This window comes from Pygoscelis adeliae, unplaced genomic scaffold, assembly GCF_000699105.1.
Source record: "Pygoscelis adeliae isolate BGI_AS28 unplaced genomic scaffold, ASM69910v1 Scaffold145, whole genome shotgun sequence".
In the NCBI taxonomy this organism is placed as follows: Eukaryota; Metazoa; Chordata; class Aves; order Sphenisciformes; family Spheniscidae; genus Pygoscelis; species Pygoscelis adeliae.
The window spans coordinates 2,888,858-2,905,583 of NW_008824866.1; positions in this window are offsets into that span (position 1 = coordinate 2,888,858).

A 16,726-nucleotide genomic window follows, 5' to 3' on the forward strand; every position below is an offset into this window, starting at 1 on the left:
ATTAGAGATTTTCACATGGTATGGTAGCGTGATAAGAATCCTACTTTATTAACCATCCTAGTAGTTTTGTGATATGCTTGTTATGCTGGGAGAAATGTAACTAACTCCTTTGTTTCCATCATACCTGGTACACCTTGCTGCATAAAACTCAGCAAAGGTGTAAGTGCGCTAAAAAGCTGGTAGCCTGAGAAATCTGAAGGAGGGTGCATGGTCATCACTTTCTCTATGGAGAACCTGGTGGGTAATTATGGAGATCTTTTCTCCCTCACTGTGGACACAAGGGCTTTTAAAGGCCTTTTCCCCTGATTTTGCTCAGCTGTCATGCTGGTTTATAGATGAGTCATAAATGATGCTAGAGGAGGAAGGAAGCTAAAATTCCTGGCATGAAGATCTGCTCATGGCAAAGTGTGACCGTCTAAGGAACAACAAAGTTGTGAAGTCTTAGTTTAAGGATGTGTGGGAAAAACTGGGGGGAGGCAGGCAGGGAGAGGGACCTATTAGCATATTGGCAAAGTCAAATGCAGCACAAATGTTTTTCAAATCAAATAGATTAGATCATAAGATCTGACACCAGCACAAGTGCAACTGAGTTTTTCTTGCTGTGAATACTCTGCTTCACCGTTTGAATGGCTTCATCGTTTGTATTTGGACACCATGCGTACCTCTTCAGGAAGAGGACAGCAACATCTAGGTGTGAAGTCTGGATTTTGACCCTTTCTGGATGGCTTCATGTCACAGCTTTTGTATTAGCCCTGGGGGTTGCCACTGTCCCTGGAGGCAGGGAGACAAGCGGACTCACAGAGGGTCTGGTGAGGCCTCCGCTCACATTGTTGAATGTGGATAGTTGCAATATAAATAGCTGTTGTCATCAGATTTCTTTTCTGGGGTGGAGGGTAGAGATTATTGGGGACCTATGTGTCTGGACAGGGGTCAAAAACTACATCAGTTTTGTTGGTCAGGGAGCTCTGCATAACACTGAGAAAAAATGAGTAAAACATGTCCAACATGATTTTACTGGAAATGTCAGACTTGGCTGATCTTAAAGTATTTTTGACAAGCCAGTGGTTCTTTGTAGTACTAGCTGGAACTTGCTTTGAAGTGGCTTTGCTGCTTTTTTATACTGCAAAAGCTCAAAGGTCAGTAGATTTATCCATTCGAAGGTCTCTGTGGAGAGGTCAGCTCAAAGCTTCACTCTGTTTTACTCCTCATTCAAACGAACACAGGGCGACTGCAGAGGTTAGTTAGGAGATAGGATTACAGTGTCTGCAGTGTGGAGAAGGTGCGCCTCTCAATGTCCCTATTATGGTTAATTCCATGCGAACAAATGACCCAATTCATGAATGACCAGGCTTCGGTGAGAATGCTGTGGTCAAAACAGAAGTCATCCAGAATTTTATCTGCACTATTAATCAATGGTATAAAAGTTTTATCTACCGTCAGGTTTTCAGGACTTCAGGGGTCTGAAGTCATCTAGGTTAGGCTTGTAGTACCTGAGAAACTGGATGCCTGAGAAGGAATTTGTGCTGAAAATTGTATTTCTGTCTCTGTGCTTTTTTCATGTGAGCATAACCTTTTGTTTCAGGTATGAATCCTCTTCTGCTTATCCATGTTACTCTGAGATCAGACAACTGCAATGAGTTCTACTTGCAGCTATTCCTAAAGGGAATTTAAAAGCCCAAGCCATCCCACTTATGAAAGGCGGGGAACATTTAACACCACTGTGCCATGAACCGCAGCAATTCCTTGTGGTCTCCTGGGTAGGATTCAAGGTGATGGCACTGACCTTTATAAACCTAAATGGTCTGGTCCAGCTTATTAGCGCCTTCTCTCCATGCAATACTCCACAGCTGTAATTGGGAAAGGTTCAAACTGAAAGTGTTTTGGGATAATGCTTTGATTGTGCAAAAGCTAGGACTTTTTTTCTGCAAATTCTTCCAAGTATATCAGGTTTTGGGGGGGCATTCTGAAAAGGAGTATAACAAGGTGTTGATGGATTGTTCATCAGTATGGAATAACACATTGTGAAAACATATTTCTTCATGACTTTGCTTGTTGCTGGCAAGAAATTTCATTTGACTTTGACTGAGTTCAGATCATTAGCCACTGGCTCAGCAATTCATTCAGGAGAGCATAATTTTAGTTGCAACACTGGAGGAGCAGCTATGTAAGCATTATCCTGCTATCCTAAAGCCCAGAATGTAAAGACAGCCAGCTTCCAAACCTCTGTTTATTTCCTAATACAGGACCTATTTCCCAGACTTTGTGGTGGTACTATATGCCTGGGGCAATGGGTAGTGACGGTAAACTCAGCTGCTGAGATGCACTGGTCTTCCCCAGGAAACCCGGTTGTTAAAGAATGTTGTCATCTCCGTGCCTCGGTGGGGAAAGGATGCAGAAATGCAGGGCAACAATGAGAAAAAAAGATCATTGGATATCTGTTGTAGTAGCAAGTCATTCAATTGTTTAAAAACAGGCACTTAAAAGGAATAAAATTAATTCTTCCATTTCATAAGTGTTATAAATTAGAAATCTATAACTCTTGAGGTTTAAACAAAAATTATCTAGACTTGCTCACAGGAAACTTTGCATTATTTTCTGTTATTCTCACTGATCACCTTCTTCTGAAGCTGGGTGCTCATGTAATCTGGTGCATCAGTCACAGCATGGAAAAAGGTTTGGACGCAGGCTGGGTGTGGCATGTAATAAGAGAGCAGAGCAGTTTCCAATCGTTGTAAAGATACAGCAGGGTGGTTTCTCTCCACATGTAAGTTCTCTTAAGAGAGAGCAGCGTAACACAAAGGCACAGCTATGCCTCATATGTAAGTGTTAGAAAAGGATCTACATTGGACTACAACTGGCTTTAGCATCCTTCACATGAGGACTCTGCGTGAGGTTGAGAGTGGCGAAACATGGCAATGGGGAGCACAGGGAGGATTTATCTGAGACTTGGAAACCTGGTTAAGGAGGTTTGCTCTGTATGAGCAGGGGCTGTCAGACTCTATGCCATGTCCAGTATGTTTGTGATAGTGCTTTGTAAAGCAGACTACCATGAATTAGAAAAAGTAAAATCCCACAGGATTCCTGTTTTGCTGCTGGATATTAAAGGTCTTTGACCTACATAGTAAGAGCCCATTTGCCTAGACAAAAGAAAAATCGCACAGAGCTTTCAAGTTATTCAAGTTTATCTGAGTAGCAACAACTCCTTGAAGGAATGACAGAAATGTTTTTTTCCTTCTTCCCTTCCCTGTTTATAGCTCTGACCTGCACTTCTTCAGCACTTCAAACAAAGGCAGAAACTCTGTATTTGCTCTGCCTGGGTTTTGTTATTCTAGGTTCCTTGTGTGACAGGAGAGTCTTCTCAGATTGCACTTATCTGTGTTGGCTTGTAGAGATGTTAAACCTCAGAGCCCTAAGATCCCACGCACCATCAGAGCAGCTATCATAGCACACGTTGGCCTCCCAAGATATAAACAAACCTTCCAGTATCAAAAGGTAATAAAATACAGAAAACTTTAAGATCTTTTGATAGTTTCGTAGTGAATAGCTTCTCTCTGAAGTGTCCCAGATGATGTTCCTCTGACAGGCACGAGACTGAAAAAGTAGTATAATATGACAATCCCTAAACTTGTTTTTAATAATATCATTTTAGCAGTGCATATCATTTCTAGAGCAATTTTTCTTGTGTATTAAAACACAGATACCTGGAAATGTGTCCTAATATATTAAGAACAGCACTGTTTCACAGCATCAATGGATACACAAAGAGGGAAGGATTTAAGTGAGTGGCTAGAATAAATGGGAAAAATGTACCATGGAGCTGGTACCTTTCTGTCTTTACGGAACACCCAGGGCCCCTGTTACACAGATGGGCTCAAGACTTAAATCATGTAAAGCCCTATCTCCTCTGCTATGGTTTTCCTGCTCACCTAGTAAGCTGTCATCACTGTTCAGGTAGAGGCCTGGATTCAGTCTGTCGTTAAGCACCTAAAATACAGACCATACTTCTCTGTAGTCAAAGGAAGCAGCTCCAAGGTAATTTCAGTCTACTTAAACATTGAATCACCCTCATGAGCTGCCTGGCCCTCTTAAGACCAGAGAGGAAACCTAGGAAGACCATACACATATACCCAGCCCATTGGCTGGGTGCAGTTTTCCCTCCTACGCATCAAGGGACTGCATCTCCACCAGATGCAAGCCTTTCTTAACCCCCTTCTCCATCCTCCAGCCTGCCTCTTGTGCGATTGCCACAAAATGTAGCCCATCAGATGTACAGTTAAAAAACACATGGACATCATGCTAGGAGAGCGTATGTGCACACCATGCAGAATGCTGTGTACATGATGGAGTGGAGAAGATGCAAAGGGCATGGGTCCAGGATGCTCTCCCCCGCAGAGGGTGGATGCTCCCTATCATGCTCTGATACCCACTCACATACAGACAAGTTCTCTTTGCCATCCTGGCCCTGCTGTCCTGGCCACTGGAACGGAAAGGTGCAAAACCAGAATTGCCCATGGCTGTTTTGCTCTTTAAAGAAGAGACACAAAGGTTGCACTGACCTTTAAGAGAAGCCAACATTCTCCGCAGGACAAAGCTTTAGTCCTGAGTAGCTCTAAACTATTCAGTTCAGTGATTCAGCCCAGCAAAGCAGGCAACCACTAGCCAGTGGGCTGGAGACTGCCCTTATTCTGGGCTCCAGTGGTCCTGACTCACTGTCCCAGCTGAGGTCTCTCTGCCTGGGCAGTGGGGATGTCAAAGATGCTTCCTGACTACACCAGTCAGTGAGATCTCAGACTTCTTGGGGTCTGTCACCAGTGAAATCTCTCCATTGCTGTAGTACTTTCTGCTTTCTGCTGTTACAGAAAGGCATCAGGATCCCAATTAAGTATATGGTGCCTACGGTTTTAGATAAAAAAATCCACCCAAGTATAGTCCTTGCTCCAATAGTTTAGAACAAGGAGGAAAACCCACCAAACAAGTACACTATGTGCCTGGGAGAGGGAAGCAGCAGTCCTTATGACCAATAGGTTTCCTGACATATATATGAACCCACACATCCCCATATAGGCATGGACACAGAAGAGTCTTACATACAAAGGAGATGATTGTCTCACCTTGCCCTTCGCTAAGTGATTTTAGTTCGGGTTTGTTTCAGTTCCCTGGTTACCTAAAACCCAGCCTGCTGAAATGCCACCAGTTGCTCCAGCTAGTACATAATTGTCAGCCCATTTTTAGAGGAATAACGAGGCTCCCTGCTGGCCCAAGGCTGGAGAGAGAGGCTTCAACGCATTGTTCCACTGGCAAGGTGGCAGCCCTTCCTGCTGTGATGAAGGGCTCACCACTCATCTCCCACCAGCCCCCCAACCTGGCTCCCAGCACTGGGGGTGCAGGAGCTCCTGCCAGGCACCACAACCCCCATACCGCAGGTGACTTTGCTTGGCCCTGCCGGCTGCATTCACAGTATTGGTACCTGAGACTTGCCTTTCCCCTTTGCCCATTTTGAGGGCCTCTGTCCTGCAGGAAAGCTTTGGGGAAAAGGGACATTGCTTTTTAAGAGTGACTCTGGGATTGAAGTGTAAGTGCCCCTCCCTCCCTCCCTGCCTTCTCCTCTGCTCTGAGAGTTAGCTGCAAAATAGATTTCTGTAGATACCGGGTAAAGCTCTGGTCTCCCTTTCACTGATGTAGCTGCATTAAGATCAGAATCAGGCCCACTAGCTTTTTTTAGAAGAGAGAAATATATATTTCTCCTCCATCATGAAACTTCCTTGAGGAGATTTTGTTATGTTACGATCCAAGTCCTGCTATTTGGCGCAGCAAGTAATTATTGTACAGTTACTGCTTTTCTGACTCACCCCTTTGCAGATCAGTTCTGCTTCTTCGGATTCATTACAAGCCTCAAGGAGCTGAGCAGAAAAACAGCATGTCCCACCTTCACATGTCAGATAGTAAAGCTTAGTCATGCAGCTTAAAATAAAGTAAGCAAGGGGCAGATGGCAAAAAGGACAAAATGTGGCTTATTTAATCTGCTTGTGTTTGCAAGGAAGTAATTGTCTTCTAGGCTCCAGAAAACAGAGTGCTACCAGAAGACAAACAATGGAGCCTCTCTTTCCAGGGCACATATGACACTATTTGTACAGCTTCAACAGGAGCCTGCAGTTAATTCAGGGCTTTCAATAAAATTTACATTCACCATATGTAGAGGATAAAACACCTTCCTTGAATTGGGAAGCTGAATTGACCTGCTTCCCCTCCCTCATGTGATCAGTTCACCCAGAGAAACTGTAATCCTCTTTTGAGCTCATACAGTAAAAATGTCTTTAACAAAACAGGCTTTCCAACCTAAAACTATTACGTGAGGAAACAAGGCACTAAGTGGTACAACAACTTGAAACACATAATACTATCAGAAACAATGACTATAGGCTTGACAGTTTCCATCAGACTGGTACCAATTTAAAGCTTTTAGTAAGTGCAATCATTAATGTGTGCAGAGCTGTTAAGTAGTGAGTCAGAGTAACTTAGCTACATTTTGTTTTGTACTGACGAACCATGAAAGAACAGCTCAAATACTGGAAGTACAGTTGCTGATTAGGTATTTAGTTTTGCAAGCATCCTTGAAGTTTTATTCAGTTGCTTTTAATGAACAAGGGTCTACAGCACAGTTCTGCACAGGGTGAAAGAATCCCTTTCTTGCCTCAGACAAATGGGACACATTTTAAACCTGCCATGTGACTGGTAAGAGGACCAGCTCCTGAGCAAAAACAAGGAGAGGGACAGCCTGAATCAAACTGCGTGTAAGAAAAACTCATACCTTCCAAATGCTCTGAAAAGTTTTAGCTTTTAGATGTTTTTAAGTAGGGAGCACCTCCTGAAGATGCCAAAGTCATCAACATGTGTTATGTTTAACACCCTTTGGAGAGCCAGAGAGGACCCCGCTAACTCTAGAGGGTGCTGTATGTATTTGTACCTGGTTGACAAATGACAGCTGCGAGGCATGGATAACTGGAGAAAAAGGAACATGAAAATGTCATGATGCCTACAAATTTGTTGTACGTCCCCAGATTTCCAAACTTGAGCTCCGATAATTTCTAGGAGTCTTTATAAAACAGAGAAGGAGGTGCAGGGAAGACAGCTGCAATCATTAGGGGGAGGAAGCATCAACCTTACAAGGAGAGACTGGAGCTGAAATTCTTGTATGGGAAAAGGCTGGTGAGGAGGGAAAGTGCTCCAGGAGTATAAAATCATGAAGATGGCAGATGAAGTTAGAGCAGCTCTTTCACCCACCAGTTGTGCAGGCATTCAGTAACACTAGTAGGAGATCAGTTTAAAAAAGACAGAAGGAAGTTCTGGACAAGCTTGTAGTGACAGATAGCTTCAGGTGGTTCAAAGAAAAATTGGACAAATTTCTGGACAAACAGCTATAACAATAAAGGGAATAAATGGACATACCCTCTGGCATCTCTAATCCAGTGACTGCAGAGACTGGATTACAGGCCAGGGTTGCTGCTGCTGTTGGGGCAGAATACTTGGCCAAATAGACCATTGCTTGTGTTCCGCTGGTGTTTCTTGTTTCCTATTCTTCATGAGACTCTAGAGGTAGTCCAGTCTGGGTGTTGTCAGTGCTGGCCATAAATATTAGTATTTGTGTATGCAGAATTTTAATCCTGGATCTCACTTAGCTGTCATCTAAAGCCTTTCCCCGCCTCTGTTTTTGATGTTAAAGTTCATCCAGTGTTTAAAGATCCACTTCTGGGCTTGTCTAGAGGCACGAAAATCTTGAAAGTGAAGAAGAGCTCAGCACCGCCTTCATCCTTAGCCCTCAGGAAGCAGTTTTTTTTCTACCTGTTTCATCTCTAGGGCTTGGTTTGCTTCTCTACTTATCTGTGTCACAAAGACATACATAAAAGAAAGAGCAGCGGTGCTTACCTACAGGATAAGTTAAGAGTTGATAAACTCAAGAAGATGGAGTCACCTTCATTTCAGTCACCATATAGAGGCCAAACCTCAGAAAGGAGACCTAAGGCACACTCCTCGCCATCCTCAGCATTTTCTTTCTTTAGTATTGTTTCAACATAGGCTGTTGCACCACAGAGAAAAAAAAAGGAAAGTCACCTCAAGATAAAGAAAAAAGAAAATAGGAGCACAAATCCCGAGCGTGTGTGAGGATCTGGCTTCCAACCGTATTTGTTGTGCGGTTCTTGCATGATATATCAAACACTCCCCAGATAGGCACAAAGACCTCTGAGGCTGGTTGTTTGGAAGTCAGGCATTCCAGACCCACGTCCTTAACCGAATATCTTGGGAGTGGCCAAACTTCTTTTCCACCTACGCCAGTCAGTGCTCTGCCTTGACTTCTCAGGAGCGACCGGGTAAGGTAGAAGTGCTTCTGAGAACAATGCTTTGGATACAGATGCTATACCTGCTCATTATTATTTCTGTGACACTTGCACTAAAATAGGAATCAGCCTAATTTTATTGTGGCTGGTATAAATATGTGGTGCCTGCCAGAATGCAATTTTCTAACCTGTGATATCACCAACACAACGAGTCGTGACAAAAATCCCACCAGTGTAATAACAATGAACCATGTTTCCTGTAAAGATTAAAAATAAGAGCTTAAGATTTCAAAACTGCCTAGCAGTTTTGGTTGCTGTAGGTGCCAAACTGTGTGAATGCCTTAAAATCAGAAATTACCGAGGACACAGTCACAGGGATGACTCTCATTGCAGGTTTTTCAGGTTGGAGACCACCACAGCCATCAAGTTTGCACAGAAAACTCTACAGACGGCAGGCAGAGGTGACGATGGAAATCCAAAACTGTTCCTTAAAATTTGCTTCCTCTTCACATTTAAAAGTTCCTTTTACTTCAGCATTAACAAAACAAAAGTAGAAGGTTTGGGAGTCGGTTGAAAGCCAGGGTGGTGAGGTAGCATGAGAAATGTGTTGCTGCTGCAGCTGTGCCCTGTCCTAGGAGGCAGGTATCTTCTCTGCAGTGCAGTTTTTCTTCGTCTAAGAGTTTCTCTTACAAGGGACAGGATCGGTTTTGGTCACCACCACCCTTAGTCTGGTATTCCCAGTGCTCCTGAATGTTGCGCCTCCTGACCTAACCCTCCCACTCTCTTTCTATCTCCCTGTCTAATGTATTGGGCTATTTTCTACCAATACTTTTGAAGGAGTTCATAACAACAACAAAATATTGCTGGTGACGTGGAAATCTGCATGTTCATTTTAGGTCAGACACATTTACTTGCAGGTTATCTGAATCTTCTCAGGATCTAGAAATCATCCGAAAATCTAGTAAAAACAGGCATTGCTACTTTAGAGTGCGGCTATAGCAATGAAGTAAATGCAAAGGAGCATGTTAAGAGAAGAATAATTCTGTTAACGTTTCAAAACCACCAGCAAAATAAAAAAAAATGTAGTGGCTAGGTCAGACACTCAGGTCAGTTCTGATTTTGCCAAAAGCAGTTTATTTGTTCCTTCAAAGGAATGCAGCAGAAGTGCACATGTGGCTTGTCGTGTCCTGCCGGAGCTTTCTGTACTTCACGTCGCACACAAATTTTATTTCAAAGATGATGCTGTTTGCCAGGGTGTCGCAAATAGTTGTTATCCTCCTAGCCAGCAAGTTCCTACAAGTACCACGTAACACAGCAAATTCCTGCTATCTAACTTTAAAGTTACCTTGACTCAATTTCTCTCTTCTATGGCTTTCCCAGGATTGAAAATAATAGTAAAAGAATGGTTCAAAAAGCAGAAACGAAACCATGGAAGCACTTGGGCTTATCTTTTTTAATAGAGGCCTGGAGAAAAGACAAGTTAACCCTTTTGATAAAGAAAAGCATGTTAATCTCACCTCAGACAGATTTTCAGTAGCTGCTGTCCAACTCCTCCCCTCTAAATTCAGGCACCTCTGTTAGTAATGTAGTGTCTGATTAGCAAAAGTATTTAGTAAGCTAATGTTCACTGTCCACAGCAGGAGGCTCACACAGCTTGGCTGATGAGAAATGAACTGCCTGAAGCTAGCTTTTAATGGCAACTAATTTCCCATATTTGATACTCAGCTCAGCCAACTAATATCTAGCTCAACCGTGACAAGACAATCACAGTTCCTTTTGAAAATCCTTTAATCTGGGATGCAAACCAGTGTGCTCAAGGCTATAATGAACTTCTGAGATTATGTACTGGCTATTTTAGAAGGAGGTGTATTTTCTCTTCCCTTTTTTCTTTTCTGTCTCGGAAAGGCTTAAGAATACATACTTTTATAATTTCCTGCTTTTATACATTTTGCCTAGTGCACAGAGATAATCTCCTCCTGAAAGTCACTGGCAAAAAAAGTTTTAAAAGGCCAAGTAAACAGATAACCCATAGGATGTGGCAGTTCACAACAGCACAACATCATAAGTGGCTTTTAAATCAATTGATCTTGTTATTCTAAATGTGTTTTAAATATCTAACATATTTTATACTGTACTGGCTTGGGCTTTGACAAATCCCATTACTCTCTGTTACTCTATCTCATTACACAGTGAATTATTAAATAGAACACTTAACCTAATTAGATATTATTGTCATGATACATACAGACATCCTGAAACGAGTCATCCCTTTTTGTTGTTCTGACTAGTCCCTCAGTTGTTTTTTTTAACTCCTATTCTGTGTTGTTGTTGGGTTTTTTGCTTTCTTAAGAAGCATCAAATCTCTGGCAAAAGGGTTTTTTTCTGTTTCTTTCTAAAATGGTTCCTGGATATAGCAATACACAATGTATAGATGTAGGTTTGTAAAAGAAATGGCATGTGTGTCTGTACATAGATACACAGAAACACACAACAGAGCAACTAACAATTAGTCTGGGCCACATACACATTTTTTTCTCCTCTAATAGTATGCATAGTCTTTCACTTCCATGGAGTTAGTAAGATATACTTAGAAATATTTTCATTTTAGACCAGACTATAAATTTTCATTCCAAAGACATTCATTCCAGGAGGGTGGAAAGTCTTGGACTCTTCTATAAGTTAGCTGAAAACCCCAGCCTGTACCACGCTGTATGCCTGGTACAACGCAGGGCCATACAGCCTGCTGTCAAACCCTCACTGATGGCCAAAGCGCGCATCTGTAAAGCCGTATGAGATAATTGCTGGCTATTCATTTCAGAGAATTATCAGATCGACAAAGTCAGGCTAGTGCATTTTCTCAGTCTTTTCAAAGTACGGTGCAGTCACGGCTGGCTAATTGGAAAAGATGTTTCCTATCATATAGTATACTTTTAAATTAACAGACTGTCACTTGCAGATCTGTTTCAGATCACTTCATTATTATTCCAGCAAACTTTCAAAATAAAATATTTATTTTTCTCAGTCATACTGTGCAAATCAGGTCAAAAATATTACTTGACATAGGCGTAACTTGTAAGAGTTGCTTTGGCTATTTACCAAGCTGTCACGTTTATCTTTTCAGTGGCATTTCCCATATTGGGAAACATGACAAATGCTGTAGACAGTGTTATTGTTGTGGGAAGCAGTTATCCCGTGTTTAATGATGCTAACTATAGATTACTCATTTTTCAGAAATGGCCTATGTGTATGTTGCACTCGAGTAAAACCCTCCAAGATGTATTAACTCACAGTTAATTCATGCCACCTGAACACATCTCTGTGCTGAGGATGTCCTGGGGGTGATGCAGTGTCTTAGCGAAGGTCCCCTTTGCTGTTTGCTTTGTATGGCACCACTAGATCTTCTGAGTGTCCCGTCTTTTTTGCTGACCATCACAGAGGCAATAGCCCACGGTGTCAAGTCCTTCTTACAATTGTTAGGTGATCTTTTGTGCTACCTCCTAGAGGATTTTACCTTATTTTTTGTTTATTCCCATACACCTGTTCCCTCTTCATTTATTTCTTTATTTTTAAGTCAAAATGATGGAATTCCAGCTCTGCAGTCAAGATGACCTTCACTTTTCCATGTCAACATCAGACTTAAATAGTTTTGTTATTCACAATATGCATGTTAGCTATCACAACTGTATTTGTTGTGAATATTCACAACAATATTTCCCTGTATTTCGCAGTGAAAGTGAGAGACACACACAAACATGCATCAAATTAGAAGAGAAAATACAAAATGGTGGCTACCATCTGAGTCAACGAGCTCCTCGTGTTCTTATCTGTATGTATAAAAATGAGATTACTGGATTTCTTTAGCTATTTTATGAGTGAAATTAGAAACCGACTTGCATGACAGTAAGACTCTTATGAGTCACTGATACTTGGTGCTGCTTGACGAGTATCATCTCTGTGTGGATGAGCTGGTTTCAAAAAAACCAGGCGTAAGTATTGCCATTTCTACTATCTGGAAAACAGGTAAATCTTTAAAAATGTTAGGCTCAGCCAACATCAGAAAACAACCTTGAAAAAAGGTGGGATGTTTATGACCAAATGGAATGCCTTGAAACCAAACCCCAAAGATTTAAATCCACATTTTTAACTGATGAGATGAATTTTTTGATGTACCATTCAATATCTGTGATGCAGCAGAATGCCCACCCAGAACCTGCTGAGATGAGCTGTTTTATGATCCTGTCAATGTCCACAGGAAACCAATGTTTTTTATTAAGCCCAAAATTCACTATGAATTCAAGATAAATATTAATGGTATTTCAAAATATATGTCCTTCATAAATCACTATTTTAAATGATGTGTTTCTGAAATTAAAAGAGATTCCTAGTGTTTGTTTTGATGCTACATATGCTATTGTGTTATATCAGGGGGAAACATTGTGTTTAGAGGACTTTCTGGTTGTAAAGTCAAGCGTTCAAAAACTAGGAGAAAGGAGATTAGGAGATGAGAGAGGGATTAGGAGAATGGGTGGCCATCTATGAAACCGTAACCAGAGCCCTTGTGAAACAGCATAGCCTGTACTTGCACGATCACCTACTACTTTCCAGAGGACTCTTGGATCATTCAGTTCATGGAAGGAGGGATGCAGAAATAATGTGTTAACGTCTGTGTGGGAAAAAGGCTTATTACCTGCAGGGCCTCGGCTTTCTTCGTGGCTGCTGTTAGGACACACTCAGTGCTTGAGGCAGGATGCCATGAGAAGAGAAGGGTGATAGTTTCATGGGAAGGCAGCTCACAGAAACCCTGGAAAACTGGATTCTCTCCCTCATTCCACCACCAAATGCTGTTGCAATGCTGGGCAGTCACTCGGATCAGTTCTTTCACAGGTGGCCAATAATTATCTGTTCCTCCATTTGAAAGTGCTTACCTTAGATTAGGGTTTCTATATCAAAAGTGCCAAGCACTCATAACTGCAGTGATGTTCCTGAGTGTATACAGCTATACTATGCTAAGTACTCTAAAAAATTAATTCCTAGACATCCTAAAGTGGGCACCTAAAATTAATGGCCTTTTTTTTTTACTATTTTCATCTTAAAATCTTTAAGTATTAGTTCCTCACTAGTCAAATGAGATAATTATACCTCTCTCCATCATCAGGTTGTTATGTAAGTAAAATTATAAAAGATTTTGAACCACTTAGGTGCTACAGTGATGAGTGCTATGAAGAAACCTCGAAGTAAAATGCCAGCTCCGTATTCAGTGTGGGATTGCATGGGGTGTATTGGAAATGGCCTGGGGCCACATGTCGAATGGCAGGACTAGAACCCAAAGTGATCCCGTGTACGGTGAGCACGCTTCTGTCTGCACACCCTGTGAAACCAGTGGTGTGCCTCAGCACCAGAACCAGTGAAGTCAAGTCTGCCGCAGCTTTGTGTCCTCTGCATCTAAGCCAGGGTGAAGTCTCACTGGAGTTTTTTTCTGTAGATGAGACACTGCGACCATTAACTCTCTCCTGTCTTGGTTCTCTGACAGCTAATAGTGAATGAGTTCACAATAAAGTTTTGCTTCTAAAGGAGGCAGTAAAAGGGTATCCAGCTGCCCAGTTTCACAAAAAAAGCACTAGTACAGACTATGAGATCTCAGTCATCTTTGGACAATTGTGGTTGAAACTGGCCAGTGCATTCAAAACATCATGGCCACTAAAGCCTTGCTGTCAAGGGAAGACAGACTAAAAATAATTTGTGGTGGTACACAGGTACACTTGTATTCAGGGTGACAGCCGAACTGTGTTTCTTCTGTTTCTTAGTGTCTTAAAGCTTCATACTGTTTTAATAGGCTGTTTTACATGCAAGCCTATTTTAGAAAGGGAACTGAAATATCAGCTATGTTAAATAGCCTTACAGACCCACTGCATGGAGAAACAGTAAGACGGAGATCTTTATATGAGTGTCACAGATCTTCTCAGGCTTGAGCCAGCCTTTGGTGAGGAGAATGGGTTGTTACCCTTTCTGTGGATTTGCTCCCACAAGAGGATGGTGTTGGGTTATGTGATAAAAGTCTTGTGACATGAAGGAACCCAGAGCCATGAGGGCAGATGGGGGGAGCCCCAATACCCTGGTCAGAGACACAAGCCCCTGCCCCTGTCTTCTTATTAAACTCTATTTTGAACTATTTTCCTGAGTGGGAGATATTTTGCATGCATGAGCATGCATGGTGCCAGCAACTGGAGTTGTACCATGGGTCACAGGGGCCCAGGTGCCTGAGGTGCCAGCAAGCGGAGAGGCCAGAGCCCATGCATGCTGTCTGGTACATATGCCAGTGTGTGATCGCTTGCAACCATCAAGCTGGACTTGCCAGCAAGTTGGATAAAGAGGTTGGGAAGCCAGGCAGAGACCAGAGGGTCTGCCAGCTCTGCACCAGCAACTGGAGGGGCCTGCCGGGCCCTTGGGGACCCATGTGTCTGGGTGCCAACAGCTGGGGAAATGGGGAATCCAGGGCCAGTTTTGAGGTAGACAGAGAGTCTAGAGCCAGCTAGTAGAGGGATCCATATGGTGTGTATACAGGTATACATATTTTCCATTAACGGGCTGTCAACCTGATCAGCTAGAGAGGGGAACAGGATGAGGCCATGGTGCTGTTTGTGTTTTCTGTCTGTGTTGATCCATGTGGCCGGTCACAGGGGGGGGTGTGTGTGTGTGTATATATATGTGTGTGTAGTGTGTATGTGAGCCTATTGGGAATACATGCTCAGCCTCGCTACCGGCTGGTCCGGGGGATACGGAGCTGCAGCAGCCTCCCCTCTGTTGGGCTGCTGGGCATGACAAACCCTAACAGATGGGCCCTTCTCTGCCAGAAGGTTTCAAACCCATCTCCTAAACAACTCAGGAATGCTCAGGAATACTAGATTTGCTTCCAGGATATAAGGAATTATGGCCTAATGGTTACAGATCCGCTTGTATCTCTTCTTCTGAACCTGTCCCCTGTCGTGCCCTCACCTGCTGTATAATCACTTCTCTCTTGGGAGCGGCAGGCAGCACTTCAGCAGTTCTGTTTCAATAACACATACACTACACAAAACAGAAAACACTACTGCATGGCTTCTTTCCTTTATGATAACCTGCTTCATACTGTTCCTCCTCCTTCAGTGTTGTTCTTTACATTTTTTTCCCCCCGAACGCTTTTCTAAGCGGACATTTAGTTGAAAGGAGAGACTGTTGCTAGGTTATCTTCCCTGGGCTAGCTAGCAAAGAGTTTCAAATGACTTCCATGTTCCTGAGCAGAAAGACTTCTCCAGGCACTGATGTTTTTGCTGTTTTCCAACGACAGCAACATTGTCAGCTTGAAGGAGGATGTTGCCTCTGGAAGGTTGTAGCGGAGCAGTTTGGGGGTGGGTGAGAGGGCCAAGTTGAACATACAGGCACCCAAATTTTAAGATAGAAATAGTTTGCAAAGGAGTGTCCCACCAGCTTGATAATAACTTGTCAGCCCCAAGTGACAAGGCTCATGTTTGCTGTAGAGTCAGTATCAGCGCTCCAGTGTCTGCTGCCTGCAGTTTGCTGGTTCCCTCTCAGATCTCATCTTCCTTCAAGGCACACGAGGCCTATCTGTACACATTTCACTCACTGAGTTACAATCTGATTTATCCCTACTTACCTCATCATTCAAGAGATGAATGATTTGTTAGCGTAGATGTATCAAAAATTATGTCTTTAACTCTTAAGTCCTGCCATGGCTCATCTTTGGAGCTTTGTTGGGAGGATTGGATTCTCCTCGTATCACCCACACTTCTTCCAGAAGAGCTTGAAAATTGAGCTAATTGAACTGTTTACTGTGTAGAAACTATTTACTAGGAGGAAAAAAACAGGCTTTTCATTGTAACGCAATTTTTAGAGGAAATCGCCCAATTTAGAATTAGATGATACTTAGTTGATAAAAATCTCCTCACAGGCGCTTTGCCATGCTTTGTTGTTAATTTTTCCTTCACAAATTGCTTGTTCCCAGCATTGCAAAACTCTGTGGTTCACTGTAAACATATTACTGCTAAGAACTGAAGACAGAGGTCTTTTTTTCTTCTTTTTTTAAGTAGAAGCAGTGCAGCTGTTGATCAATTTTGTGACGTGAAGGATGGTGATGTCATGACCTGGCAGGAACAAACACTGACCACAGGAGGTAGAAGAGGAGTGGATCCAGACAAGGAAATAATCCACCGGTAATACACTGTTCAGAAAAAAAGCAAGGGGGCAAAAGGCACAATTAAAGAAATCAGGGAGATATGAGGAGGAGGCAGCTCTGGATTTTAAAATCCTGCAGTTGAGAATTGAAACCTCGTACACCTCAAATTTCTATTCTCTTTTTCTCTCTCTCTTTGTTATATGGAAATGTTGCTTTTGCTTTT